This window comes from Xenopus laevis, chromosome 6L (genome assembly GCF_017654675.1).
Source record: "Xenopus laevis strain J_2021 chromosome 6L, Xenopus_laevis_v10.1, whole genome shotgun sequence".
Taxonomy (NCBI): domain Eukaryota; kingdom Metazoa; phylum Chordata; class Amphibia; order Anura; family Pipidae; genus Xenopus; species Xenopus laevis.
Window position 1 is genome coordinate 164,167,484 of NC_054381.1, and position 13,250 is coordinate 164,180,733.

At 39.1% G+C, this 13,250-nt stretch overlaps 1 pseudogene; it reads left to right on the plus strand.

Annotated features, from left to right (window-relative positions):
* Positions 1-3,381: 3,381 nt before the first annotated feature.
* Positions 3,382-3,500, plus strand: LOC121394966 (annotated as a pseudogene).
* Positions 3,501-13,250: the final 9,750 nt, after the last annotated feature.

Consider the following 13,250-nt stretch of genomic DNA (forward strand, 5'->3'; position numbering starts at 1 on the left):
CTTAGAGTTATCCCAAAAAAAGACAAAGACTTATCCCTTCCCTCCTCCTATAGGCCTATTTCCTTGTTAAATCAAGATATCAAGATACTATCCAAGGTCCTTGCCGATAGGCTTTCTTTAATTCTTCCCTCTATAATATCCGAGGCCCAAAATGGTTTTATTAAGAATAGGTCAGGAGTAAAGAATATTAGGGCTCTGATCCATATCTTATACTTCGCCAAAAAACATAAAATCCCCAGTTCTATTTTTAATATTGATGCTGAAAAGGCGTTTGATAATATTACCTGGTATCACCTTTTTGTTTGCCTTAAGAAATTTGGTATCACAGGCCCCTTTTTCCAATATATCAAATATCTTTACAAAAATCCCAGAACACAAATAATTTTGGGGGAGCTAGGTCGCCACCTTTTGAAATATTTAAAGGGACAAGACAGGGCTGTCCTTTGTCGCCCCTTTTATTTAATATTGCTCTAGAACCGCTAATTCGTTTCCTTGATCAATCCAAGTCAATTCCGGGAATTACCATTAATAAAAGACATCTCAAGGTATTAGCCTTTGCCGACGACTTATTACTAATTTTAAAAAATCCTGAGTCCTCACTTAAGGTTGTCTTTGATTTATTCCGAGACTTTCAGTCCTTCTCTGGTTATAAAATTAATGTTGAGAAATCGGAAGTAATGAATATTTATGGTTCTTTTTCTAAATCTTTACTTAAGAAATTCCAACTTAAAAACCCAAAGAATCAGATCAAATATTTAGGATTAATAATTTCATCAGATCTAAATAATTTATATTCTTTGAATATCACTCCAGCCTGTCAAAAGGTTTTTTCCATGTGTGAAAAATGGGCTAATTCTCCCCTTAATATAAAGGGACGAGCACTCTTTTTTAAATCTTTGATATTTCCCAAGTTAATATATCCATTAATTAATCTCCCCTTGCTTATAAAACATTTTGATATTAAGAAACTTGACTCTGCCTTAAATAAATTTATTTGGAATGGTAAAAAGGCAAAAATTGCACTTCATAAATTAAGAGCTCCAGTTAAACTAGGAGGGTTAAATCTTCCTAACTTTAGAGCTTTTAATTTATCAGCCCTCACTAGATACTGTATTGAGTGGATCTCTCAAGGCAATAAATTTACAAACCCTGACATCGAGATCTTTCAAGAACCCTTCTTTGATATTTTATCTGTTTTACATAGCAAATGGGGAAATGTTCCTTGTGACTTTAAAAGGAATCCTCTTTATCGTGATTCTATTTTTGTGTGGAAACATTTATTCTCTCAACATGGGTATAGTTATACAGAAACCCCTTTCATGCCAGCAAAGCTCTTACTTAAACCCTCAGATTATCAAAAGTCTGATTCCTTTCTATTTTCTGCTAAGAGAAATTTACTAGTCTTAGTTAAAGACTTATTTGATCCACATAAGAAAACTTTACTGTCTTGGTCAAAACTCAAAAATGAGTACAAGCTTAATGAATCTGATAGATATTATTACTTAGCTTGTCAATGCGGTCTTTCTCTACTGCATGATAAAAACAATTTGATTTTAGCTGACCACAAGCTAGCAGATGATTTGGCAGAATTTTTGGAACTCCCCTGTTTGATTTCAATTAACTCTTTATCTAAAAAATTTTGGAATATTTATGGTACAGACTCACATCCATTATCTAAATCGTCCATTAAATGGACTGAGTTTTTACAATGTCAAGTGTCTCCCTCAGATTTGGTGAAATCTATTAATACTTATAATAAATTAATTTTGGCAGAGAGTTGGAGAATACAACACTTTAAGCTTATTCATTTAGGATATGGGAAAATGTTTGCTAAAAGTACCTCTAATAGTCCTATATCATTTTGTCCTAAATGTGACGAGACTAATGTGTCAATTTTTCATTATTTATGGTCCTGTCCAAAAATTAACCTTTTTTGGAGGGAAGTTACTAATTTTTTGAATTCTAGACTGAAGATAAAAATTAAACTATCTCCGTGTATTGCTTTACTGCATCTAGATATTAATATGCTTTCTGCAAATCCTAAGTCAAATATTATCTCCCATGAGAGTAAATTATTGACTTCCTTTTTTCTAGCTGCTTCTAGGAAAGCTTTATTTAATTTCTGGTTACAAAAGGAACCCCCCTCATTATCGGACATCATCTCTTATATGAATCAGCTTAGTTGGCAAGAAGCCTTAATAACTAAAACTAAAGGTAGTATTTCCAAAGATTCTTTTAGGCTGGTTTGGTCTCCTTATTTTGAAATCTGTAACTCCAATACTGGCGATCAAATAATGCGCTTTCTTCAATAGTTAGATGACCTATCTGACACTCCAGATGATAAATGGGCTTTTTCTTTCTTTTATTACTTGTGCATCCACTGGCTTAGTTAATTTTTAGTTCGTTTTTTGTTATTTTTCATGAATGATATAGTTTTGATACTATCATGCCATTGTCTCCTTTGCAACATATTTTCTTCATCTGCATAACATTTGTTGTCATTTTGATTTCATTTGTTTAATATGAAAATCAAATAAAATATTTTAAACAAAAGAAGCCGAAAAGTGCCGCTGTTCAATGCCTGTGGCCACACCACCCTGAAAGTGCCTGATCTCGTCTTGGATGGGAGACCGCCTGGGAATACTAGGTGTCGTAGGCTTTTCAAAGTTTTCAACTTTATTTTGCCACAGCATCGCCGACAAGTCATGGAGCCAAAAGGTGCTGCTATTCATCGCCTATAGCCACACTACCCTGAAAGTGCCTGCTCTCGTCTGATCTGTGAAGTGATACGGGGTAAGGCCTGGTTAGTACCTGGATGGGAGACCGCCTGAGAAGTTTTCAAAGCTTCATTTTTTCAACTTTTTCAAGGTTTGATTTTTTAAAGTTTTCAAAGTTTGAGTTTTCAAAGTTTGAGTTTTCAAAGTTTGAGTTTTCAAAGTTTTCAAAGTTTAATTTTTCAAAGTTTTCAAAGTTTAATTTTTCAAAGTTTTCAAAGTTTGATTTTTCAAAGTTTCATTTTTTCAACGTTTTCAAGGTTAGATTTTTCAAAGTTTTCAAAGTTTGATTTTTCAAAGTTTTCAAAGTTTGATTTTTCAAAGTTTTCAAAGTTTCATTTTTTCAACGTTTTCAAGGTTTGATTTTTCAAAGTTTTCAAAGTTTCATTTTTTCAATGTTTTCAACGTTTTCAAGGTTTGATTTTTCAAAGTTTTCAAAGTTTCATTTTTCAGTTTTCAAAGTTTTCAACGTCATTTTTGGCCTGGTTAGTACCTGGATGGGGGACCGCCTGGGTATACCAGGTGTCGTAGGCTTTTCAAAGTTTTCAACTTTATTTTGCCACAGCATCGCCGACAATCGTGGAGCCGAAAGGTGCTGCTGTTCATTGCCTATGGCCACACCACCCTGAAAGTGCCAGATCTCGTCTGATCTCTGAAGCAATACAGGGTCGGGCCTGGTTAATACCTGGATGGGAGACCGCCTGGGAATACCAGGTGTCGTAGGCTTTTCAACTTTTGACATTTTTTCAAAGTTTTCCACTTTGTGTCTTTGTGATTCCTCCTCGCTGTTTTCAAGTTTAATTTTTCAAAGTTTCATTTTTTCAACCTTTTCAACATTTAATTTTTTCAACGTTTTCAATGTTTTCAAGGTTTGATTTTTCAAAAGTTTCAAAGTTTGATTTTTCAAAGTTTTCAACGTTTAATTTCTTAAAGTTTTCAAAGTTTAATTTTTTTCAGTTTTCAAAGTTTAATTTTTTCAAACTTTTCAATGTTTTCAAAGTTTGTTTTTTCCAAGTTTTCAAAGTTTGATTTTTTCAAAGTTTTCAACATTTTCAAAGTTTGATTTTTCAAAGTTTTCTGTTTCTTTTTTTTAGTTTTTAAAAAAATTTTTTTTCAAGTTTTCAGTTTCATTTTATCAAAGTTTATAAAATTTCATTTTTCAAAGTTTTCAAAATTTCATTTTTTCAACGTTTTCAAAGTTTTCAAGGTTTGATTTTCAAAGTTTGAGTTTTCAAAGTTTGAGTTATCAAAGTTTTCAAAGTCTGAGTTTTCAAAGTTTTCAAAGTTTAGAGTTTTTTTCAGTTTTCAATGTTTTCAAAGTTTGATTTTTCAAAGGTTTCAAAGTTTGATTTTTCAAAGTTTTCAAAGTTTAATTTTTTCAAACTTTTCAAACTTTTCAAAGTTTTCAAAGTTTGATTTTTCAAAGTTTTCAAAGTTTCATTTTTTCAACGTTTTCTACGTTTAATTTTTCAAAGTTTTTTAAGTTTCTTTTTTTTAGTTTTTAAAAGAAGTTAGACTACCCAATGGATACTTGATGACAGCAATTGCAGATGGAAGCAATATAACTTAGAATAGGTGATTATTCATACAATAAATACAACCAAAAAAGTCAGTACATACAGTCTGCAAATATACAGGCAAAAATCAATAAATTTTTCAGTCTGAGCAAAAAAGACTGCTTGTTCAAAGATATGAAAGTACTCCTGACAAAACAATTTAAACATTTTCTTATAAAAATATTGTTGCTTAGTGATGTCAGGACTGGGTTTCAAACTCTGGACATTGTGCAGAGCTACTCATACATTTACCTTTTGTGTAACTGGAGGGCATTAGTGTCCTTTTACTATGAATTCTTGTTGTACCTATGATACTCCTACCTTTTGCTTCCTCTTTCTTCCCATCTCGTTATCTCCATATGTATTTCATTATTCAATCCTGAACCCCAATTTGTGAGTCTTTCTCTTAAAAAACTGTCCCCAGCTCCTTTACCAAAGTCTCCTATTAGCTCTCCTGCTCTTGTGCCAGTGCTCCAGTCACCTGCCTCTGTGCCAGTGCTCGAGATACTTGCCTCTGTGCCAGCACTCTAGTCACCTGCCTCTGTGTCAGCTCTCTGTCCAGTTCCAGCTCCTGTACTGGCGGTCTGTCCAGTTTCAGCTCCTGTGTCAACTCTCCGCCTAGTTCCAGCTCCTGTGCTGGCTCCCCATCCAGTTCCAGCTCTTGTGCCTGCACTTAATTACCTTAAACTAAAATTATAATATTCTGTTGACAAATATCTGGACTATAATCTTCTAGAACTCTTGTTTCTAAAAAGCAAGTACCCACCGGATCCTAGAAGTGCCCAGTGGTCAATCCTCAAGGTGTGTGTGTGTGTGTGGGGGTAATGTCAGGACTTACTGGGTTTCAAACTCTGTGCAGAACTACTTGTGCATTTACCTGTTATGCCACTGGAGGTCCTTAGTGTTCTTTTGCTAGGAATTCTGGTTGTACCTATTATATGTCTACCTTATTCTTCTTCTCTCCGTCCATCTTGTTATCCCCATTTGTATTTTATTATTCAATCCTGACTCTTTATAAGCCTGCCCGTTACCTTTGCTCAGCATAGTAACATAGTAACATAGTAAGTAAGGTTGAAAAAAGACACACGTCCATCAAGTTCAACCTTTTTGTTTTTTATCTGCCTAACTGCCAGTTGATCCAGAGGAAGGTAAAAAAAAACCTCTGAAGCCTCACCAATTTGTCTCAGAGGGGGGGGGGAAATTCCTTCCTGACTCCAAAATGGCAATTGGACTAGTCCCTGGATCAACTTGTACTATGAGCTATCTTCCATAACCCTGTATTCCCTCACTTGCTAAAAAGCCATCCAATCCCTTCTTAAAGCTATCTAATGTATCAGCCTGTACAACTGATTCAGGAAGAGAATTCCACATCTTCACAGCTCTCACAACTGTAAAAAAACCCTTCTGAATATTTAGGCGGAACCTCTTTTCTTCTAATCGGAATGGGTTACCTTGTGTCAGCTGGAAAGACCTACTGGTAAATAAAGCATTAGAGAGATTATTATATGATCCCCTTATATAGTTATACATAGTTATCACATCACCCCATGAGCGCCTCTTCTCCAGCGTGAACATCCCCAATTTGGCCAGTCTTTCCTCATAGCTAAGATTTTCCATATGTTTCACCAGCTTATTTGCCCTTCTCTGTACCCTCTCTAATACAATAATGTCCTGTTTGAGTGATGGAGACCAAAACTGTACGGCATATTCTAGATGGGGCCTTACAAGTGCTCTATACAGTGGAAGAATGACCCCCTCCTCTCGTGACTCTCTGCCCCATTTAATACAACTCAAGACCTTATTTGCCCTTGATGCTGCTGACTGCTATTGCTTGCAACAGCCAAGTTTATCATCTACAAAGACTCCAACCCTAACCCTAACCCATAATGGATTTGCCTAGTGCAGTACCATTAAGGGTGTAAGTGGCTTGGATATTTTTACATCCTAGGTGCATGACTTTACATTTATCAACATTGAATCTCATTTGCCACTTAGCTGCCCAGATTGCCAGTTTGTCAAGATCGGGATGCCACATTCTGGATGGAATTAATTGGGCTGGATAGTTTTGTTTCATCTGCAAACACTGATATAACACCCTCCCCTAAGTCATTAATGAACAAGTTAAATAAAGGTGGACCTAATACCAAGCCCTGGTGGACACCACTAAGAACCTTACTCCAAGTAGAGAATATACCATTAACAACCACCCTCTGTACCCGATCCTGTAGCCAGTTTCCTATCCATGTGCAAATGACTTCATTAAGCCCAACAGACCTTAGTTTAGAAAGCAGTCGTTTGTGGGGCACAGTATCAAACGCTTTGGCAAAATCCAAATAGATCTACTGCCCCCCCACTGTCCAACATCTTACTTACCACATCATAAAAAGCAATCAAATTTGTCTGACATGACCTATCCTTCATAAAGCCATGCTGATTGCTGCTCATAATGTCATTCACTAGGACAAAATTTTGAATGTGATCCCTTAACAAGCCTTCAAATAATTTGCCCACCACAGATGTCAAGTTTACTGGCCTATAATTGGCAGGCTGAGATTGTAATCCCTTTTTAAATATTGGAATAACATCAGCTTTTCTCCAATCCACAGGTACCATACCAGATGAAAGTGAATCTGAGAAAATCAGAAATAGGGGCTGGTCTAAAACTGAACTAAGCTCTCTTAGAACCCGGGGGTGTATGCCATCAGGCCCTGGAGCCTTGTTTACATTCATTTTTATTAAAGCTTTATGAATCATATCCTGAGTCAGCCACTGACTAGATTGAGATGAGCCATTAGTGCAGCTATAAAGTGAGCCTGGGAACTCAGACTCCTCTATTGTATACACTGAAGAAAAGAACTGATTTAACACATTTGCCTTTTCTGTATCTGTTACAACCATACTGGTACCATTATTTAATGGAGCAACACTCTCAACCTGCATCTTTTTACTATTAATATATTTAAAAAACTTTTTAGTGTTAGTTTTCACCTCCATCACAATTAACTCTTCATTTCCTGTCTTTGTAACATTTATTACAGTGTTTATATTCATTAAATGCAGCGTCTGTCCCAACAGATTTGTAGTTGTAGCCTTTCTCTTCTTTCCTATTAACTTCTTTACTTCTGTATTAAGCCACATAGGATGATTCTTAGAGTTTCAACATTTACCTCTTATGGGAATAAATTGAGAACAGTAAGGATGTAATATCATTTTAAATGACAACCATTTCTGTTCTGTGTTTTTAGCTGAAAACTTAATGCCCCAATCAATACTCTGTAGGGCAGCCATGAAGACACTAAAATTAGCTTTTCCAAAATTCATGGTTTTTGTTGCCCCAGTATATATTTGTTTTTTGCACCAGACATTAAATGATATAACATTATGGTCACTATTACCCAGGGGTTCAATGACTTGCACATTTGCTATAAGTTCTGACTCATTTGAGATCACTAAATCCAGAATAGCAGTTTTTCTGGTAGGCTCCTCAACAACCTGTGCCATAAAATTTTCATGCAACAAGTTTATAAATTTGTTCCCATTAACTGATCTGTCAGTACTGTTGCTCCAGTCAACATCTGGGTAATTAAAATCTCCTATTATCATTACTTTACCCAAACTAGCAGCCTTTTCTATTTGCATGAGGAGCTTCGCCTCCTCCTCCTCACTTACATTAGGGGGTCTATACCATACGCCTACAATTAATTTGCTGGACTCTTTACAATTGGTGAAGAACTCCACCCATAAGACCTCTGCCCCCTCATTTTCTAACATAACCTCCTCCTTTATATAAGCTTTTAAATCCTGCCTAACAAACAGACATACCCCTCTACCTTTTATATTGCCTCTGTCCCTCCGAAACAAAGTATAGCCACTGATATTTACTGCCCAGTCATGTGACTCATTCAGCCATGTTTCGGCAACACCAATCACATCATATTTCCCTCCAGCACCAGCACCTCCAGCTCACCCATTTTACCAATCAGACTCCTTGCATTTGCAAACATACATTTAATACTGGTACCATATTGAACATATGACATGTGGTCCTCCCTATCCTTAACAGTATCCCCAGCCAAATCTCCTCCCCCATTTTCCCTTTCTTTGCCCACTATCTTATCTAACCTGTCTTCCACTGAATCTTTTACTGAACCCTCCCCCCCACACCTAGTTTAAAATCTCCTCCAACCCTCTAGCCATCTTCTCTCCCAAAACAGCTGCCCCATCATCATTGAGGTGCCCCCATCCCTAGCAAAGAGCGTGTAGCCGACTGAGAAATCAGCCCAGTTCTCCAAAAACCCAAAACCCTCCTCCCTACACCAATCTCTTAGCCACGCATTAATCTCCCTATGCTCCCACTGTCTCCTTAGCATTGCTCGTGGCTCAGGTAATATCTCTGAGAAAATTACCTTGGAAGTCCTCGCTTCAACTTTACCCCTAGTTTTTTTAAATCATTCTTGAGGTCTTCACTACCTCCTCTAACTTTGTCATTGGTACCTATGTGTACCAAGACCGCTGGGTCTTCCCCAGCCCCTCCCAATAATCTGTCCACTCATTCCACCACATGCCGAACCCTAGCACCAGGCAAGCAGCAGACTGTTCCACCACATACAGAACCCTAGCACCAGGCAAGCAGCAGACTGTTCCACCACATGCAGAACCCTAGCACCAGGCAAGCAGCAGACTGTTCCACCACATGCAGAACCCTAGCACCAGGCAAGCAGCAGACTGTTTGGCATGCAGGGGCCTTACGACAGATTACCCTATCCACCTTTCTAATAATTCAATCCCCTATAACTATAACCTGCCTTTCCTTCCTTGCACTCCCCCCACCACCAGTATTAGAACCACTGCCTCCCAGGGTGCGCTGAGAGTCAGTCTGCTCCATACACGCCAGTTCAGAGTTTTCCTCCCCAGCATCTTCAGCCAAAATTGTTAATTTTCTATTTTGGACAAGCTGTAGACCAGCCACCCTACCCTTCTGCCCCCTACTTCCCCTCCTGACTGTCACAAACCTTCCTCCCTCATTAGCCTCTTCTCCTCCCCCCGACTCCACTAGCCCCTGCCAGTGGTTGCTCTGCGAGCCTCCTTTCTTCCCCCTCATTTGCCGCTGCTCTCAGTGCTGCAAGTTCACCCCTAGAGTCTGCAGTTCAGATTCCAAGATGAAAACCCAAGACATCTCTCACATGTAAATACTGCCTGGAACTGCTGCTCCAACACCACATACATGTGACACTGACTGATACCAGCAAACCCACTTGCACTCATATTTACACTGGTACTTACAGTCTCCCAAATGCAATTCCTCACAAACGCCTTTTCAGTTTTAAACGCCTTAAGGTTTTTAACGCTGCTTAACACAATTCACATGCAACACTTAGATCACATGCAACACTCACTTAGCAGCTCCCACACTGGCTTTGAATTCCCAAAGTTAAGGTTTCAACCAGAGCACACAAAGCCTGATCAGACTTTACCTGATTAACTCCTCCCCCTTAATTAGAAGAAAGAGGGAATAAAAATGTTGTTTGCTACCAGCAGTAAAATAACAACCCCTTATTAACTTTTTTAAAAATGCTCCCCTTAGAAACTCTAAAGCACTTGGTCATAAAGCTGTTGCCTTGATCTAGTGCCTGGTTCTTGTGATCTTGTGATCTTGTTCTCATTACCCCCTTCTCATACCTCCCAACTGTCCCATTTTGAGCGGGACAGTCCCACTTTTGACAGCTCAATCAGCAGTCCCGGATATGTACTGATATGTCCCAACTGCTGCACTGAGCCATCAGAAATAGACACAAAGTTTCTAACTTAATTAAAAGTGCTTCAATGAGGCAGCAATGATCTTCCCTTTTCACTACGGGCTACTTGGTACAATCCTCCAGACACCCCCCAAAAAAACAAGAAAGCCAGCCAATCCTAATGCTCTGCAATTCGGGACCCTTTCTGCCTCAGGTGCCTCTGACATAATCACACAGCTCATCAGATCATGCGATATCATCAGCCAATAATCATCATCGGCAACTATAACCAGGGAGCTCAGGAGGGAGACTAGGAACTGGAAAGCCGTCGGTGCGGTGAGAGTAGAATCACGGGGAGCTGCTGTAAGAAAGAAGCAGAGGGAGCGGGGGGGCTCAGAAGTGACAGAGGAGAAGCGCAGGGAACAGAGGAGGTGTGTGAGAGCTGGAGGAGAGGAGGGAGCAGAAGAAGAATGGAAACCGAAGGAGTGGGAGATAGCCAGAGAGAGATAGCAGAGAGGAGGCAATGTAGAGAATCGGTATGAAAAAAAAGACATTTCAGCTTTACAAATAACTCACACAGAGCAATCAATAATGGAAAACTGCTGGTAAATGAGCTGTGGAGGGAAAAAAAGGCATGTGGTAAAGTCACATTAATCTGCATGCTGACTGCAAGTAAGGGAAAATCTAAATTTGGCATCCTCACACTTTATGAGTCAGATTTTAAAAGACCGCTGCAGAATATACAGTCGGGTTACGGATCTTCAAAAGGCTCTACTTGGAAATATAAACAGTTTATGAAAAAATGGCAACATGACCTAGGACCTAGGTATATTTTCATGTAGATTCTTATTTTGAGAAGTATAATTCTGGGTGTCAGTATCACTTTAATTCACCTTCATTAACAAGACTGTATTAACATATTAAAACCATAGAAATGTGTTCAAACTTTCATAACCTGCCAAATGTTGTAAAATGGACATGGTAATCAGGCCACAAAAATGGGCATGGTCAAAAAATTTCACTGCATTGCGCGCGCCAGATCTTTTCGTCAACCTTTCTGTTTCCAGAATGTTGGGAGGTGTACCTTCTGGTTCCTTGTTCCTGATTCCTAGTCCTGTTCCAATTTTCTGCCTTGGTCCTGGTTTGTGTCTCTGCCTGCTCATTTCTGCTATTAAAGTTTGTATTTTCATTGTGAGCACCGTTACTTGTATAACTTTTCTTAGTTATTAAAGGATTCTTCACTGTTTATCATGAAACTCAGTACTGCTGTATGTGGCTATATTCCTGTATACTCCTGTCTTTAGGCTGCCAACTTCCTGGTACTTCATGTCGCCTCCCCAGGAAAGATGTTTCAAGTGTTCTATGGGATAGAGCAATTAATAAAAGGAATTTTTTGAAAGAATGTCTTGATTTAAATACAGAAAAGCTAACCCTAACCCTAATACAGGGCCGCCATCAGAAATCAGGGGGCCCGTTCAGCAAAATTTTCTGGGCTCCCTGACCAACCCAGATTCTGCCCTCCCCACACTACAGTAAAAAGTCCACACAGACACCAGCGCTAAAAACAGTAAACACACTCACAAGCCCACTCCAGATCCCACCCACACCAAAGTAAAAAGTCCACACAGACACTAGTGCTGAAAACAGTAAACCCCCGCACTCACAAGTTAGAAAAAGCAATTGGTGGTCAGGGCCCCCTTATAATTTCAAAAAAATTATTGACGGCCAGGGTCACACAGAAAAGTTTTAAAAAACATTGGTGGTGAGGGCCCCCTACAAGTTAAAAGAAATCATTGGTGGTCAGGGCCCATCCTATAAGTTAAAAAAAAACATTGGTGCCAGGGCCCACATTAAAATTTAAAAAAAAAAACATTGGTGGTCAGGGGCCCCCTACAAGTAAATAAAAATCATTGGTGGTCAGGGCCCCTCCTATAAGTTAGAAAAACATTGGTGCCAGGGCCCCCTTTAAATTTTTTTATAAAACATTGGTGGCTTCAGGACTTCAACTTTGGGTCTTTTGTGGCTTTGGGTCTTTTGTGGCTTTGGGTCTTTGGCGCGGCTTTGGGTCTTCGGTACAGCTTCGTCAAAGACAATATTATGATTATGTAAAAAGAAGGTTTCTGTAAGACGCGCTGGGAGATTTCCTGGAATTCTTACCTCCCGCTACCTCTCTTCTCAACTGATAGGGCGCAGATGCTTGCTGACATTATACGCATCGGCGTGAGTGATCCAGACTTAGGTTCGCTTGCGTTTCATGCTGAGCGTTGTGACACTCGAGTTTTGAAGGCCGAGCATCATGACGTTATCTTTCGTCACGGATTTCAAATTTTGTTGCCAAATTCCCCTTTAAAAAGGCCTTTCCCCAATTTTACAATGCCCAAGCTGGCTTCTGTTTACAGACCCTGCTGAAGCGTTATTTTGCTATTGGTTTTTGACTTCTGCCTGTTTTTGACTTTGACTTCTGCCGCCTGCCGGTTTTGTGACTATGATTTGCTTGATCCTTGCTGGTACCTTTTTTACAGACTTTACACTACCAAAAGCATGAAATCTTTGTTGGTTCCGCAGCAGAAAGCCCAGTGCCCCAAAAGGGCGTTGGTGAACATCGGAATCCACAGGGTTCTACTTGTGCATCTGAGTGTACCAGCTGCCTTCAAGGCTCCTAAATGACGAGTATGTTACAGTTTCATTTCTGTTGTCAGTATCTCTTTAAGGTACATCATTTGGACAGGGCCCCTCTGGAAATTCCAACCTTTGGTCAGAACCCCCATAGTTCATGAAATGAGTATAGCTATAGCATTACATCAGTAATTCTGTCATGCTTAATATCTAGGGCAGCAAATACATATTTCCCCCTTTCCTACCTTAACTGACCTTCAAGGTAGACTTTTTATTTCTTTAGTAACGCTGCTTATGGTTCAGTTACTAAATTTTAATTGTAAACTTTTTTAACTTATAGAATCAGCAAGCACTAGAACACTATAAAGATTTGCATCTGCCAAATAATTACGTACCAACAGACCTGCTATGATAGAATGAGAGCAACACAGTAGCTGCCTCTTCTTAACAGCTCAGTCTGGAGTCACAGGGTTAAAAGCTTATGTTAGCTAGTTTCCCTACTCTCTCCTTCTCCTCCACTCCCACATCAGTCTTAGCCTCTGTATCAGCAGCAGCATAGCCGGGCCAGG